We start from the raw sequence: 16,450 nt of genomic DNA, 5'->3' as shown, positions 1-16,450 counted from the left end.
AATGGGATTTCCAGAAACGGATTTGCATTTAATTGTTTTTTATTTGGGAATGGACAGGGATGTTGTCAGGATTTCAGTGCAGAAGCGAGTAAGTATGGGGTTGCAGAGTCACTCGCACAACATAGCATCTGATAAGGTCTGCCATAAACATCAGTGTTGCATGTACCCCCCTCGCTTACCCCCAACTCCATGTACCCCATCCCACGTAAACCATAGATTCACCCGATTTACACAAGGAAGGGACTGAAAACTCTGGAGGAGGGATGGAAGTCGTTTAGGGTTCTGCAAGGGTTGCAGTTGCGACCCCTGGCTTTCCCCTTGAGACCTCTGACTCTGCGTTGTGACCCCTGGCCTCAGAGGCGGCAAAATCAGTGCCTGGAACACAGGGGGCGCTTCTCCCAATGGACGCTGGTTGGGCCGCCACTCTCTGTGTTTCCTGCCACTTGTTTGTTGGACTAACAGTGAATGACTTTAGTGTGATCAGAATAGAGAGCAATCAGCTGGAATATGACCCTGCCTGGCAGCTGAGGTAAGTGAAAAATGCTTTTAAATGCATGTTGTATGTATCCTTGCGGGTGAGAGTGTGTTTATGTGCAAGAGTGGGTGAGTGTGTGTATGCGTAAGCATGTGTGTGTGTGAGTCAAAGTAAAGGCAAACTGGCATGTGTTGTCTCTTCCGCTACCCCAGGCCTTTTGGTGAATCGACCCTCATGGATGGATCAGAGGCATCTGAGAATCATTAGACCGCTAACCACTGCGGAGTGGTGCCACTTCCGGGTCAATAGTGGTAGAGCATATTTACCTGCACTGACTCATGGCTCTTTGCCTGACAGTGATTTGTGGTCTGATTGCCTCTCCTCTCCCGTTTAGTTCATTCACCTAGCCTTGCTTTCTCCATTCTTGGTTCACCTCTTCCTGGTTAAACTCTTGCCCTCGTGCTTCTGGACTATGTGTTTGTTGTTTGTGTTGCTTGCCTACCATCTGTGGTGATGTCTTCCTCTCCTTACATTCCACTTTCTGGGTTCCACTCCCTTGGAATGTGGGTTGCAGAGTGGAGGATGATGAGATGTTTTCTATGTTTGGCAGTTGCTGTCAGAAGCTGGAGAAGGCTGTGGCCAATAAAAATATTTCTTGAACTAAACTCTTTGTTTGGAGTTAATGAGTGGTGAACTTCACTACAATTCTGGCGACGATTTGGCCACAGTGAAGAGCCTACAATTAGCCGGTGTGCAGTCTACCCTACTATGGCGCTAGGGATTGAGCTCCTGATCGGGAGGACCATTTCAGACATGGAGGAGCCAGACAGTGTTGGTGCTTTAGGGCGAGAAGGCGAAAGGCCAGTGTGAGCCACAAACACTTTTGTGACTTGGTGGTTATGTAAAGTTTAAGCGCTTTGAGGCAAGGCAGGTGTGCACTTAAACCCAGACCTTTTGGTGTGTGGCACGTGTTTCGCTGGCACAGGCCACTCGTGGGCTTACCATTGTCGGGTGCACATGCTGAAATCAGCGTTCAGCATCCATGTTATCAAAATCCCTGTGGGCAGCACTGAAGGATTCCTTTGTGGTATGCCTGCTCCAGGTCTAAGTGGCGCATTATTCTCCACTGGCACCACAAGTGTCTCAGCACGAGGGACAGCGCGCCACTCTCCAGGCAGCACACATCTGCCAGCACGTCAGCCTGCTGCAAGCGCACGTTAACCTCCACGCACTGCACATCTGCCAGCGTGTCAGCCAGCCGCCAGCACATGTTAATCTCCAGGCAGCGCACGTCTACCTGTGTGTCAGCCAGCCGTCAGCCCACGTTTGTGGCAGCACGTAGGGGACCCCAATGGCCATTTTGGATCTGGAAATTACTCACCATCTGCAAGGTTTTGATTGAAGCCATGTCGGCGCACTGACATACACACACAGCCATCCAGCGTATCACAGCCTTGCCGGTAGGTGTGCGTGTTTCAATATTCACAAATGTATCTAACACACAGAGGTAACAGGAGACAACAGTAACCAGTACGTCTCCACACGATGCCAGAAGGTGGAGTACATGTACATATTAAAACAAAGCGTCACGAGTGTCATTCGGCCAAGGTGTGAACATCTTTTTAGGTCTCGGCTGGCGAAAGCAGCGTGCATGCGCTGCTCTCATAATACGAGAGCTTCTTGGAATCAATATAGATTCCAAAGCTCTCGGAGGTGGAGTTGAAGCCCCGCCCATCTTCCTCATTGGCTGGCGTCATCTTCTATGCAAAACGCTGGCTTGTGATTGTAAAGGAGGCTTCATAGTCCCTCCTTGTCGCCGCCTTGTCTCATTTTGGTCCCACCCACCGGGATTCGATCTCTCACTTGCGGCGTGACACACTCTGCTTCATTAGCTGGGACGCACTATTTTTCCACACAACGCCGACAGCTTTTTGTTGAAGGGCAGTCAAACCGATATGTGCCTTGTTTACTGCATTTCGGAGCGCGGTGCCCACTTTAGGCACACCGCGCTCTGTTTACTTATTTTCCTGGAGGACTTGTGGCTGCGCGGTGGGGGAGGGGGAGCGAGTGTCGCGTGGCTCCCTCCGTGACTGTATTCCGGGTGAGTTGGAAGTGGCGTGGTGGCGGAGGGCAGTGGGCGGCGCAAGGCTCCCCCTCCGCTGCTCTTTGCCTGGTGGTAACATGCTGTGAGAATGCGCGTGAGTGTGTGTATAAGACAGACAACTTGTGCGATCGATCTCTTGTAATGGGGTCCGTGTTGTCATAATTGTTTGTGATAAAACACTAATCGTGTAGCTTGTGGTGGCTGTTAGTGTTTGTGATGACAGGTTGCCATATAAGTGCGTTTTGATAGGCTGCGTGATGCAGTGTATGGTTGTAAGGTGCGTGTTTCATTGTGACGAGAAGAAGCTGTGCGGAGACAGACGGTGTATCACTGCTTAGGCTGTGACAGACTGTATGCGTTGCATTTGGATTGTAGGCTCTGTGCATGATTGTGCTTGTGTGAGAGGCTGTGTGTGACTGCCGTGCACAGTTAAGAGGTCAGGGATGCGGTTTTGAGGATGTTAGGGGTCCATCTCCTGCGGTGCTCGCATTACATATTTTGCCCTAACCAACTCACCCGCGCCCTCCCTCCCCGCCATACTCAACACACCAAAAGCAGGTATTGTTCTGGGTCTTATTTCTACCTGGGAAGAAGAGTAGCGAAGCCAGAGCGGTGCAGACGAGCCAGCAGACCGGGCGGTACATGTCTCCTCTGGGGGATGCTCTCCGCGGTGACCTCGGTTCTCCCGAAGGGTCCCTGTGTGTCAAGCAACTATAAACCCAGTGTATGTGCGGGCGCTGGTGGCAGAGGCTGCGTGTGCGGACTGAGTATGGGCACAGCTGTTCCAAGTCCCTGATCCCTGACAGTCATTCTTTGTGATTACCAACAACATCAATGTGTCTCCGACTGATAATGCGACATTCCTTACAATATTCACAATAACATGCAAATATTACTGGTAAAAAGAAAGGAATGAAATTATTACGTACAACTTCCCACACAATACTTCCCACATAAACTGTGCTAATAAACATTCACCGATGCATACACAAAAAGACGAGGAGCTGCACGCTCCAGCACCAAACAGAAAGCGTGCAGAGATTATGTCAATAGGCAGGAAAGCGCTACACAAATTCTGCAATACAGAAGATCGACTAATGTCAGGTTTAAGTGGAAGATGCCAGGACCGGGATGATAAAGTTACACAAATTACTATTTAAACACATCCCAGAGCACCAGTAGCACATGGGAAAGAGTGGACACCAACGAGAGCCGTGTTCAGTCCAAATATAAACAGAAAATTTGGTTGAACTTTAAAATAAGAACGCCCAAGCAGAAGGATGCTTACCCCAAAGTGTGTTAGAGGCCATTATTGTAGGAAAATAAAACAAATGTACATATATTCATGCATTCCCCTTTGCCGCTGACAAACACATTCCAAATCAGATGCGAGTCACAGGGAAACTCTGCTGTTTCTAGAGTAAAACAAGCATTGAAAATGCAATAGGTTTCGCCTTTGACTAAGTTAAAGCCATTTGCTTTGCTAATGGTATTGTATAGCACGAGACCTATTGCATTTTTAATGCTTGTTGGACACTGTGATGCCCACACATTATACCAGCACATCCCGAGTGTCTTCAGGCCAGGGCATTTTATCGCAGTGTGTTACTGACGGGTTGCATTTTCAGGAAAAGCTTATGCAGGTATAAAGTACAGTGTAATTCAGTGGTCAGCGTGCTGTGTTTAGTGACAATAAAGCACTTTCCACTGTGTTTGGACTGAGGCATGCACATTTTGTGCCAGCTTAACTAGTGGTTGTGGTTAATGGTGTTGTTGTAGGGGGCAAGTGGGCACGGAAAAACACATCATTTCTAAAAATTAGTCTTTCTAAAAAACTAACATGCAGAGTATCAATGCTCCACCTCCTTTTTTACATACACCAGGAGACCCAGCCATTTCATGGCGAAATTGGTACAGAGCCATTACAAAGTATCTAGGAGCTATTGGGGGCAACAGATACTACCCGGAGCGCAAGCGATTTGTGTTGGAACCCAGTTTAGAATTTGCGGGTCAACCTATTTATGAGCATTTACCACCTTATGAACTGGTTGAGGACGAAGCAGACATTGACGAATATCAATTGGCTGTAAAAATCTTGGAGAAACAGTTTGATGTGCAGCCAAGTTTAATTGTTAATTGCCACAAATTTTTTACTAGAAAACAACAATAAGACAAATCGATTAAGTCTTATGTTGCAGCTTTATGCACGTTAGCATCCAAGTGTGAATTTGAGCGTTTCACTTCGCAGCTCATTCAGGATCAGATTGTGGTGCATTTTTGGTACAAAAAGGTACAGGAAAGGCTAGTGAGACCTAAGAACCCCACTCTCACAGAAACCATTGATATTGTCACGAGCATAGAACTTTCACGCAAGTCTTGCAAAGAGTTGATGTGGAATGAGCAGAGTGGGGTGTTTGTTGTTAAAGAGAGTTCCAACCCCAATCTACAAGGGGCAAAGTAAGATGTTTACAAAGAAAAAAGAGTGTAAACAAGGATTTTTTGGTCAAATTTATTTTTGCTTCAGATATTGATATCCTACGCACGGGTAAAATGGTCGCCCATGTCTGGCAAGAAATGTATAGTCCAGGATCTTTGGCAGGGTAGGACACTTTATATAGATATCTCAGTTGATGAAGGATAAAGTCAAGGTCAACTCTGTGCCTGACAGAGGAGCTATTGAAGATTCTGTGGATGAGCATAGTGAAGACAGAGATTTGGTGATGGTAGTTCAAGGTGGAGAGACCAATTGTGTAGACCCATATGAGAATATTTTGATTGATGGGAAAGTGCTTAATCTTTTGATAGACTCGGGGGCAAAAATGACTATGGTCACCAATTAATTGTGATCACAAAGGTTTCCTTTGGACAGCACTATGCAACCAACAATGTATATTACCTGACCAGAGTCTCCAACTTCATCACTCAATCACATCCATTGCACTCAGAATAGGAGAATATATCTGTATACCCAAGGCTACTATTATGTACAAGACTAATAACAGAAGATTCAAATTATTTTATTTATCATAAGACACACAATCAAGAAAACAGATCTACACAATTAATAACACTGTGTCATGAAATATAAAAAGTAGTACAAATTCCATAAATTCATTAAGAAAACACAATAAAAAATATCGATCAACATAAATGTAAAATATATGCGAGAGTACAAATAATAGACCAAAGACTTTTTCTTAAACTGATCACATCCGTAATAATTGTTCCTCAATAACTGAGACTGGGTGCTATGCTCTATGGGCACTCGAGGATCTCAGTGATAATACGGATTGTGTTCCTAACAACTCAGGCGTCTGAACATACATGGATGGTACCATCAGGAATTATTTCGAATGACACTTAGGCCAGGGAGGAAAGTTCAGGTTTCCTTGGTTACAGATGGGATGTCTTGTAAACAAGAGCCTGTTGATCAAGATGCAATAAGTTTTGGACAAGTTTGTTTAAAAAGGCATTCAGTGATAAAATAGGAAGGATTGCAGGATTCAGACACAGAAGCAAGGTACAGAGCAGAGCTATGGCAGTCAAACACAAGTTAAGGAATGCCCCTTTCAGCATCCAGGAGGAGCTGTCAGAGATTCTCAAACAAATTGTGAAGATTGGGTCAGTGAACCATTTATGGTTGGTTATCCCTGTTGGTAATAGCAAAGAAGGAAAATGGCCAATTGAGGGTTTGTGTGGACCTGAGCAACACACAAGTTATATGGTGGATTCCCATCCTCTTGCCCAAATAGATGACATTATCACCACGCTTGCAGGTGCTAAAGTGTTTGGTAAAATCGATTTGGCGTCTGCTTACCATCGGATCAAACGTGATGAATCTTCTAAACATTTCACAGCATTTGCATCACCAGTTGACACATCATTCTAATTCAAAGAGGATGCATTTTGGATTGGCATCTGCTGCCTCTGTTTTCCAATGTGTGTTGGAAAATGTGCTGCAGGGTGTTAAAGGTTTGGTGAAATTCCAAGATGACATTCTGGTGGCAGGTGAGGATCTGGTTAGCCACAATAACCTCATGCAGGTGTATGTAATTTCTGAAAAAGAGGTCGAGCCTAGGCCTGGTTTTCTTAGAATCTATAACAAGGGCTCCTGATCACAAAAGCAAGGAACATTTGGCATTGTTTCTTGGAGTTTGCGAGTTCTATGCTAAGTTCATGAATGATTTCTCACTGAAAACTGTGAATTTAAGAGAACTGCTTAAAAAAAAGACTTTTGATTGGAGTGCCCCCTGTCAAGATGAATTTGGTGCCCTCAAAAAAGAAATTGTGTCTGCTGGAGTGTTGGCACGTTTCAATCCCACAAGGGAGTGTATCATAACAGTAGATGCAAGTAATGATGGACTGGGCACGATGTTGGCACAAAAGCGCCATGCAGGAAGCAAAGCAACTGTGAGGTTTGCATCCTTCTCATTGAAAGAAAATGAGAAGGTGTTCTTTGTGATAAAGAATTGCTAGCCTGTTGTTGGGCTGTCGAAAGGTTTAAATGTTTTATTTAGGGAAGGAGATTTTCTCTAAAAACAGACCACAAGCAATTGGTAAATATCCTGGGGGGCACTATCATCATGGACCACACCCCTAGATTGACCAAATTGAGCTCCAAACGGTTACAATATGATTTCTAAACAGAATACATCCAAGAGGTAAAAATACTTGAGCAGATTACTTATCTCACTCCCCTGTCACCCTAGAAGAAAGTACTATGATCTGTGAAGAGGACGATGAGGAATGTTTGATAGCTGTTATTGATGTCCGTCAGGGAAATGCATTCACAGAGGATGAGTAGAATGCCAGAATGGTGGAGTACGAAGATTTGGAGAATGTGAAGAAATATATGAAAGAGGGATGGCCTGGGGAAACAGTGTTGTATTGTATTGTATTGATACTTATATAGCGCTGCTGTGACCCCACGGGTATCCTGGCGCTCTGATATGGCACAATATTACCGGTGCGGGGAGATTAGGCAGGTTGGAAGGTTAGGTTTTCGGAAAGAGCCATGTTTTAAGGCTCTTTCTGAAATCAGTTAAAGAGTCGAGCTGTCTAATCTTCTGTGGTAATTCATTCCACAGCCGGGCACCCACCACGCTAAACGCCCTCCCGCCCATCCTAGACCGTTTGAATTTAGGAATTACCAGCAATTCGGCGCTGGAAGAGCGAAGCTGTCTCTGAGGGAGGTACCAGGTGAACTTTTCCTGAAGATGGATTGGACCCATCCCATGTGTTGCTCTGTATACCAGACAGAGAGATTTAAAAAGGACCCTTTCCCTGATTGGCAGCCAGTGAAGCTCTCTCAGAGCCTGAGTAGAGGATGAATCACGTCTGCGGTTTAGCACTAGTTTTGCCGCGGCCGATTGGACTCTTTGCAGCCCCTGAAAGATGTATTGAGGGGCCCCTAAATACAAAGAGTTACAATAGTCCATTCTACTCAACACCGTGCAGCTTACAATCAGGGGGCGCATCTCCTGCGGCAGAATCGGCAGGATCCGGCGCAACAAGCGCAGTAGCCCAAAGCACACACTGGCTGTCTTGCCTGCCTGAGATTCCATTTGGAGGTTTTTATCTATCAGGACCCCCAGATTACGTATTGTCTTAGCCGGGGCCAACGAGTCCTCCTCTGGAGCAAGCCTGAACTCCACCGGCGAGTGCAGAGACAGCCTTGCTGGTGAGTAATACAGTACCTCGGTCTTCCCTCCATTGAACTGCAAAGAATTTCTCTGCAGCCAATCTGTGGTCAGACGCATGCACTCTTGGAAACGTTCCAAGGGGACAGCCTGTTTACCCTCCATAGAGAATGCCAATTGAGTGTCGTCCGCATAGTTGACCAGTTCCACCCCAAATGCTTTGATAATAGAAAAAAGTGGTTTTAAATAAATGTTGAAAAGAATGGGGCTGATACTGGAGCCCTGCGGTACTCCATGGGCTATGGGAGATGTTCTAGAAGTAAATGGTCCCAAAGTTACCATCTGCTGTCTCCCTGTCAGATAGGACCGGAGCCACTGCAGTGCCCGTCCCTTTAACCCAAAACCCTCCAATCTCTCAAGCAAAATTGGGTGACTCACTGTGTCGAATGCGGCCGACATATCCAGGAGCACCAAGACCACGGTGTTCCCGTTGTCGGCCCGCATCCGTAAGTTATCCATCATAGTTGTCAGGGCTGACTCTGTCCCATGTCTGGGCCGGAATCCAAACTGGTCCCTATCCAACAAATGATGTTCTTCCAAGTAGTCTGAAAGCGATCTACTCACAACCCTTTCCAGAATTTTAATTGGAAAAGGAAAGAGGGAGATTGGCCGAAAGTTGGCCGGGTTGGTCGGGTCCAAAGAGGGCTTCTTAATTAAAGGTGACACCACCGCCTGCTTCCACCCCTTTGGGACTATACCTTCTTCCAGAGAATGGTTACAAATCTGTCATAGCCAAGGAAGAGTCAGGCAGCCATATGTCCTCCACACTTTTTGGGGCAGGGGGTCGAGTGGTGAACCCGAAGAAATGATTTGCTCCGTTAAATTGAAAATGAGGTCTGAGAGGGTAGGAAAGCTATCCAAGGTGCATTGCTGACCCGGAACCCCTTCAGTTACCTCTAACCCATGGTCCTGAGTGGTAATTTCGTTATCCTTAAAGGAACCAACGATCTTTGCCACTTTTTCCTCAAAGTGTGTAGCGATCTCATCACATAACTTCTGTGACGCCTGCACTTTATTTTCCAAACAAGTTGGAGCCGAGAGGTCTCTGACAATCTTAAAGAGTTCTCTGGTTCCATTTGTTGCTTGTACGATAGTTTTGACGTAGAAGTTGGCTTTACTTTCTAGGATGAGCAGCTTATACTTGGTCTGTGCTGTCTTTAGCACTAACTTATCCTCCTCCAAGTACCCCTTCCTCCATTTCCTTTCAGCCTTCTTGCACAAAAGACGTAAATGTTTCAGTTCATCATTGTACCAGGGCGCAGAGATTTTATTACTGGTTCTTATTTTCCTCAGTGGGATTAATTGGTCCAGGGCATCCGTAATTAACTCCTGATAGGTAGTGTAGTTTTCCTCTACCGTGCTAGATGTGCGGAAGGGGTTCACTGTAGGTGGTATTAGGAGGGCACCGGTCCTGCTCAGTTTAGCCCAGTTTCTACCCCTCCGGGAAGTCACAGAAGTTTTAGCTTGGTCCCGTCGACCGACTAGCAGCATTTTAAAATGAATTAGGTAGTGATCTGACCAATTTTGAGGTACAATACCTGTAAGGATGCAGGCTTATGCCAAGGTGGCAGAGGAGTTGTCAGTTGAAAGGAATGGGATATTGATGAGAGGAGATACATTTATTCTCACCAATGGGTTGAGGGAATAGATAATTGTGAGTGGGCATGAAGGACATCTAAGATAAACCATCACCAGGAGGAAAATGAGGGAAAACTATTTGTGGCCAGGTATGGATACAGAAATTGTCACAAAGGTTAAGGCTTGTGTGATATGCGCCAACAGCAACAAAGGTATAAAAACAGAAGTGAAGCCTCTTCAGCTGTGTATGTTACCTGAAGGGACATTGGTCAAACTGGCGATAGACTTCATAGGACCGTTCAACACTTTACCACAAAGATCTAGGCTTGCAATAGTAATAGTAGACAACCACAGTAAGTGGTAGGAGGTTGATTTTATGGAAGAGCCCAACACTATTGCATGTATAACATTTTAAAGAGATTGTTTTTGAAGGAAGGTTGCCCTAAAGAAATTATCTCTGAACGATGTGCAATTTGTTTCTAAAGAAATGGGGGATTTTTGGAGAACAATGTAATTGAACACAAATGTGTGGCAAGGTACCACCCCCAGACCAACGGCCTTGTGGAAAAAATGAACCGTACGTTGGTGGAGTGCATCCAGTGAGCTGTTCAAAATGAGAGTGAGTTGAGTGAAGCGGTAGAGAGCATGTTATGGTCTCAACAATCAAGTCCCAGTGCTGTCACGGGTGTATGTCCTTTGGAAATCATGACAGGTGGGTATAGGCATCAAAATAATATCCCGCATGGTTAAGAAAATATCAGCTAACATGTGACCGAGGATGAATGTCAGACAAGATCATACGTCCCAGAGTCAAAACATACCAAAGCAAAATGAAAGAAAGTTATGATGCCAGGCACAGGGTCACGGGGGAAAATGTGTGATCAATGTGGGTGATTAGATTCCTGTAAAGGATCCTACCCATATCATTACAGGGAAATGCAAGTTCAGGTTCCCCGAAAGATTGGACGCTGTGTCTAAGAATGCTGTCCATATCAAAGAACATGAATGGTGGAATAAAAGACGGGTAGTTAAGGTGAGGCAGGGAACTGACAGTCATGAAGGTGAAGGGGTGTCATCTCTGGGAAGCGGTTGTCTTCCTTTGGTGGACGGGCTGTTTGTAAAAGCGCTGGTGTGCATCCTTGCTACTGGCCATGTTTCAATAGCAGGCCACCCCGGAGAAGGGAGAAGTAAAAGAGTGGTGATACAACCAGCTAGATATTGTGATGCATCACAAGTGACATTGTTATATCTTTAATGTTGTTATAGAAGGGGTTAGATGGGGATACCCATTATTTGATCTGTTAGGTCATTATCCTTGTAGTTGCTTGTGTATTTAATCTTCTGCAATGTGTATGTGGTTTAGTAATATGAAAGGGGGTAAATGTTGAGGCGATGTCGTCTTCTCCTTACATTCCACATTCTGGGTTCTACTCCCTTGGAATGTGGAGTGTGGAGTGGAGGATGAAGAGATGTGTTCTATGTCTGGAGGTTGATGCCAGAAGCTGGAGAAGGCTGTGGCCAATAAAGATGTCTCTTGAACTAAACCCTTCGTTTGGAGTTACTGAGTGGTCAACTTCTCTACACAATCCCTGCGCTTCGGGGTCCTGGTCACTGCTTCTTCCCCCCGGAACAGGGTGACGCTGATCCGGGTAGTGGAGGGCATTATGCTGTTCAAGTTTATATTCTCCCTCAGGGGCAGAGAAGCCTTGTGTGCCCCACCTCCCAGGTGCTGTCTCTTCCCAGGGTGATGTCTCTAGAGTGTCTGCCCTCAGCTCTCCCTCAGGGGCAGAGAAGCCTTGTGTGCCCCCACCTCCCAGGTGCTGTCTCTTCCCAGGGTGATGTCTCTAGAGTGTCTGCCCTCAGCTCTCCCTCAGGGGCAGAGAAGCCTTGTGTGCCCCACCTCCCAGGTGCTGTCTCTTGCCAGGGTGATGTCTCTAGAGTGTCTGCCCTCAGCTCTCCCTCAGGGGCAGAGAAGCCTTGTGTGCCCCCACCTCCCAGGTGCTGTCTCTTCCCAGGGTGATGTCTCTAGAGTGTCTGCCCTCAGCTCTCCCTCAGGGGCAGAGAAGCCTTGTGTGCCCCACCTCCCAGGTGCTGTCTCTTCCCAGGGTGATGTCTCTAGAGTGTCTGCCCTCAGCTCTCCCTCAGGGGCAGAGAAGCCTTGCGTGCCCCACCTCCCAGGTGCTGTCTCTTCCCAGGGTGATGTCTCTAGAGTGTCTGCCCTCAGATCTCCCTCAGGGGCAGAGAAGCCTTGCGTGCCCCACCTCCCAGGTGCTGTCTCTTCCCAGGGTGATGTCTCTAGAGTGTCTGCCCTCAGCTCTCCCTCAGGGGCAGAGAAGCCTTGTGTGCCCCACCTCCCAGGTGCTGTCTCTTCCCAGGGTGATGTCTCTAGAGTGTCTGCCCTCAGCTCTCCCTCAGGGGCAGAGAAGCCTTGTGTGCCCCCACCTCCCAGGTGCTGTCTCTTCCCAGGGTGATGTCTCTAGAGTGTCTGCCCTCAGCTCTCCCTCAGGGGCAGAGAAGCCTTGTGTGCCCCACCTCCCAGGTGCTGTCTCTTCCCAGGGTGATGTCTCTAGAGTGTCTGCCCTCAGCTCTCCCTCAGGGGCAGAGAAGCCTTGTGTGCCCCCACCTCCCAGGTGCTGTCTCTTCCCAGGGTGATGTCTCTAGAGTGTCTGCCCTCAGCTCTCCCTCAGGGGCAGAGAAGCCTTGTGTGCCCCACCTCCCAGGTGCTGTCTCTTCCCAGGGTGATGTCTCTAGAGTGTCTGCCCTGAGCTCTCCCTCAGGGGCAGAGAAGCCTTGTGTGCCCCACCTCCCAGGTGCTGTCTCTTCCCAGGGTGATGTCTCTAGAGTGTCTGCCCTCAGCTCTCCCTCAGGGGCAGAGAAGCCTTGTGTGCCCCGCCTCCCAGGTGCTGTCTCTTCCCAGGGTGATGTCTCTAGAGTGTCTGCCCTCAGCTCTCCCTCAGGGGCAGAGAAGCCTTGTGTGCCCCACCTCCCAGGTGCTGTCTCTTCCCAGGGTGATGTCTCTAGAGTGTCTGCCCTCAGCTCTCCCTCAGGGGCAGAGAAGCCTTGTGTGCCCCACCTCCCAGGTGCTGTCTCTTCCCAGGGTGATGTCTCTAGAGTGTCTGCCCTCAGCTCTCCCTCAGGGGCAGAGAAGCCTTGTGTGCCCCACCTCCCAGGTGCTGTCTCTTCCCAGGGTAATGCCTCTAGAGTGTCTGCCCTCAGCTCTCCCTCAGGGGCAGAGAAGCCTTGTGTGCCCCACCTCCCAGGTGCTGTCTCTTCCCAGGGTGATGTCTCTAGAGTGTCTGCCCTCAGCTCTCCCTCAGGGGCAGAGAAGCCTTGTGTGCCCCCACCTCCCAGGTGCTGTCTCTTCCCAGGGTGATGTCTCTAGAGTGTCTGCCCTCAGCTCTCCCTCAGGGGCAGAGAAGCCTTGTGTGCCCCACCTCCCAGGTGCTGTCTCTTCCCAGGGTGATGTCTCTAGAGTGTCTGCCCTCAGCTCTCCCTCAGGGGCAGAGAAGCCTTGTGTGCCCCCACCTCCCAGGTGCTGTCTCTTCCCAGGGTGATGTCTCTAGAGTGTCTGCCCTCAGCTCTCCCTCAGGGGCAGAGAAGCCTTGTGTGCCCCACCTCCCAGGTGCTGTCTCTTCCCAGGGTGATGTCTCTAGAGTGTCTGCCCTCAGCTCTCCCTCAGGGGCAGAGAAGCCTTGTGTGCCCCACCTCCCAGGTGCTGTCTCTTCCCAGGGTGATGTCTCTAGAGTGTCTGCCCTCAGCTCTCCCTCAGGGGCAGAGAAGCCTTGTGTGCCCCCACCTCCCAGGTGCTGTCTCTTCCCAGGGTGATGTCTCTAGAGTGTCTGCCCTCAGCTCTCCCTCAGGGGCAGAGAAGCCTTGTGTGCCCCCACCTCCCAGGTGCTGTCTCTTCCCAGGGTGATGTCTCTAGAGTGTCTGCCCTCAGCTCTCCCTCAGGGGCAGAGAAGCCTTGTGTGCCCCACCTCCCAGGTGCTGTCTCTTCCCAGGGTGATGTCTCTAGAGTGTCTGCCCTCAGCTCTCCCTCAGGGGCAGAGAAGCCTTGTGTGCCCCCACCTCCCAGGTGCTGTCTCTTCCCAGGGTGATGTCTCTAGAGTGTCTGCCCTCAGCTCTCCCTCAGGGGCAGAGAAGCCTTGTGTGCCCCACCTCCCAGGTGCTGTCTCTTCCCAGGGTGATGTCTCTAGAGTGTCTGCCCTCAGCTCTCCCTCAGGGGCAGAGAAGCCTTGTGTGCCCCACCTCCCAGGTGCTGTCTCTTCCCAGGGTGATGTCTCTAGAGTGTCTGCCCTCAGCTCTCCCTCAGGGGCAGAGAAGCCTTGCGTGCCCCACCTCCCAGGTGCTGTCTCTTCCCAGGGTGATGTCTCTAGAGTGTCTGCCCTCAGCTCTCCCTCAGGGGCAGAGAAGCCTTGTGTGCCCCACCTCCCAGGTGCTGTCTCTTCCCAGGGTGATGTCTCTAGAGTGTCTGCCCTCAGCTCTCCCTCAGTGGCAGAGAAGCCTTGGGTGTGCCCCACCTCCCGGGTCCTGGCTCCTCCCAGGGTGATGTCTCTAGTGTGTCTGCCCCTCTGCCCTCCCTAGGTGGCAGAGAAGCCTTGGGTGTCCCATCTCCCAGGTGCTGTCTCTTCCAAGGGTGATGTCTCTAGAGTAGAGTTTCTGCCCCTCTGCTGTCCCTGGGTGGCAGAGAAGCCTCGGGTGTGCCCCACCTCCCGGGTCCTGGCTCCTCCCAGGGTGATGTCTCTAGTGTGTCTGCCCCTCTGCCCTCCCTAGGTGGCAGAGAAGCCTCGGGTGTGCCCCACCTCTCGGGTCCCACCTCCCAGGTCCTGGGTCCTCCCAGGGTGATGTTTCTAGAGTGTCTGCCCCTCTGCCCTCCCAAGGTGGCAGAGAAGCCTTGGGTGTGCCCCACCTCCCAGGCTGCAGGTCCGGCCCCTCCCCAGCTGTCTCTCCTCTGGTTGGAGGTGAGGAGCAGCGTGTCTCGTCAGGCCTGGCCTGGCCCACGTGCTGTGTGTGTGTGTGTTGGCCCGCGCCTCACTTGTCAAGGAGGCAGAATGCTGTCAGGCCGGTTTGGTGGGGCAGGTAGAAGGATGGGTTTGTCAGCGGGATCCAGGATCCACCCAGCCACCCTTGAACAGGAACACCGACCTTCTCATCCCAGGGCCAGTGCTGTGCAGCGCTGGAACCGCAGCGGGACAGAGGTAGGTGCCTAGGAATAGCAGGGGCACAGACTGGACGATGTCACACCACACCAAATGCACCTAGCCTCTGTGCACGCAGGGAGAACACGTCACATCCCTCGATAACCTTGGCCTGACCTCTGTGTCAGCAGGCACGTGGGGCGTGGCTGGCTACAAACTACTCTGTTAGTTCATCTAGTAGCAGGGGCGAGAGCTGCGTACTCGAGAGAGTAGCTTTCAGGGAGAGAGGTCTGTTGGGGGGTCTTGGTGTGAATACAATGATCAGAGTGCGGTTGGAGAGCGGGGCCTACAATGAAGCATGCGTTGTTGACTCACACAGATACAGCTGAGCAGTGAAGATACAGGAAGACAAAATGTGTCCAAGATCACACAGAGCTGCGCTTGTGCCTAAACTCCCAACCTCTTATATCCCATCGGTTCAACTTGCATCGAGGAGGTAGGGGTCTGAAGGACCTTCACCTGGGGGTGGTAAAGGCGGGGGCCTTGCTGAACCCAGTAGAATTGTAGGGGCTACAGTCCCCTGATCTGTAGAAGATGAGACACGAGGTGTGTCCGGACCTGGCGGGGACTTTGAAAGCTCCTCTTCTTGACGGGGTATAAGAAAGATGCGTCTCTCTGTGGGGGGTTGGGCCGCTGTGTTCCCTCAGAGACGGTCAGGTAGGCTTGTCTGGGCACCTTATGGACAGGCTGGTTTGATAGCAATCAGTCGCCCCACAGCTCTCTTCCTGTGTTGAGCTGCTGGGGGCTTCCTGTGAGATGAGACAGTGTCTTGTGTAAGATGCGTCCGTATTTTGGGGTTTCCCTCGAAAGCTGCCAGGCTGGAGGCTTTTTACTTGAGTTTGCTTAGAGAGTTGGTGGGGCGGGGGGCGGGGGGGGGGGGGGGTATGGAGCGAGCCTGTCTTAGTTAAGATGAGCTTTGGTTTTGTGCTTCTCTTGGGTTGAGCTAGTGCTTGGTTTGGCCCCATTGAGATAAGGCGCTGTGTGTGGCTGTGCAAGTTATTGGTTTTAGCTGGTGTATGGTGCACCCTTTACACGCGGCTTCAGTACATTCAGGTACGGGATTCACTCATTTCATTCCAGTACCTTTGTAGCTCACAAACAGAGCCTTCTCAGAAAAGGTGTGACGTAATCAGTATCATAGGGAAAAATATTACAGGAAGATCCTGTGAGTGCTGTCAGAATTCATGGATCAGGAGGTAAAGGGTCTTGTTGAGAATAATTAAAACCGTTTTAAGGACGAGAACCCTCACTCACCCGAGGGTGACATGCTTCATTGTGGGGCTCCCTCCTCACACTGGGGCCACAAGGCCCCAAGTGTGAGCTTCAACTCTCCAAAACTGGAAGAGGAGCCGAGCTGTTTTGTGTGCTGTCCTGGGACAGGATTACAAATTCTGTC

The 16,450-nt window shown here is 49.6% G+C and overlaps 1 protein-coding gene across 5 annotated transcripts in view; it reads left to right on the top strand.

The window, feature by feature from the left end:
• The window catches only part of LOC146788809 (uncharacterized), a 397,685-nt gene that overhangs the window by 54,995 nt on the left and 326,240 nt on the right, over window positions 1-16,450 (top strand). For 2 of the 5 annotated variants that reach the window (XM_085630390.1, XM_085630387.1), the window contains exon 1: window positions 14,888-15,054. The exons of the other annotated variants lie outside the window; for them this stretch is intronic. The gene's annotated coding sequence lies outside the window, so the exon portion shown is untranslated. Of the gene's footprint in view, window positions 1-14,887; window positions 15,055-16,450 lie in introns of those variants that run through there. 5 annotated transcript variants of the gene reach the window in all.

This window comes from Triturus cristatus, chromosome 10 (genome assembly GCF_964204655.1).
Source record: "Triturus cristatus chromosome 10, aTriCri1.1, whole genome shotgun sequence".
Lineage (NCBI taxonomy): Eukaryota > Metazoa > Chordata > Amphibia > Caudata > Salamandridae > Triturus > Triturus cristatus.
The sequence above is the reverse complement of the archived record's forward strand: the minus strand, read 5'-3'. Positions and strand labels throughout refer to the sequence as shown.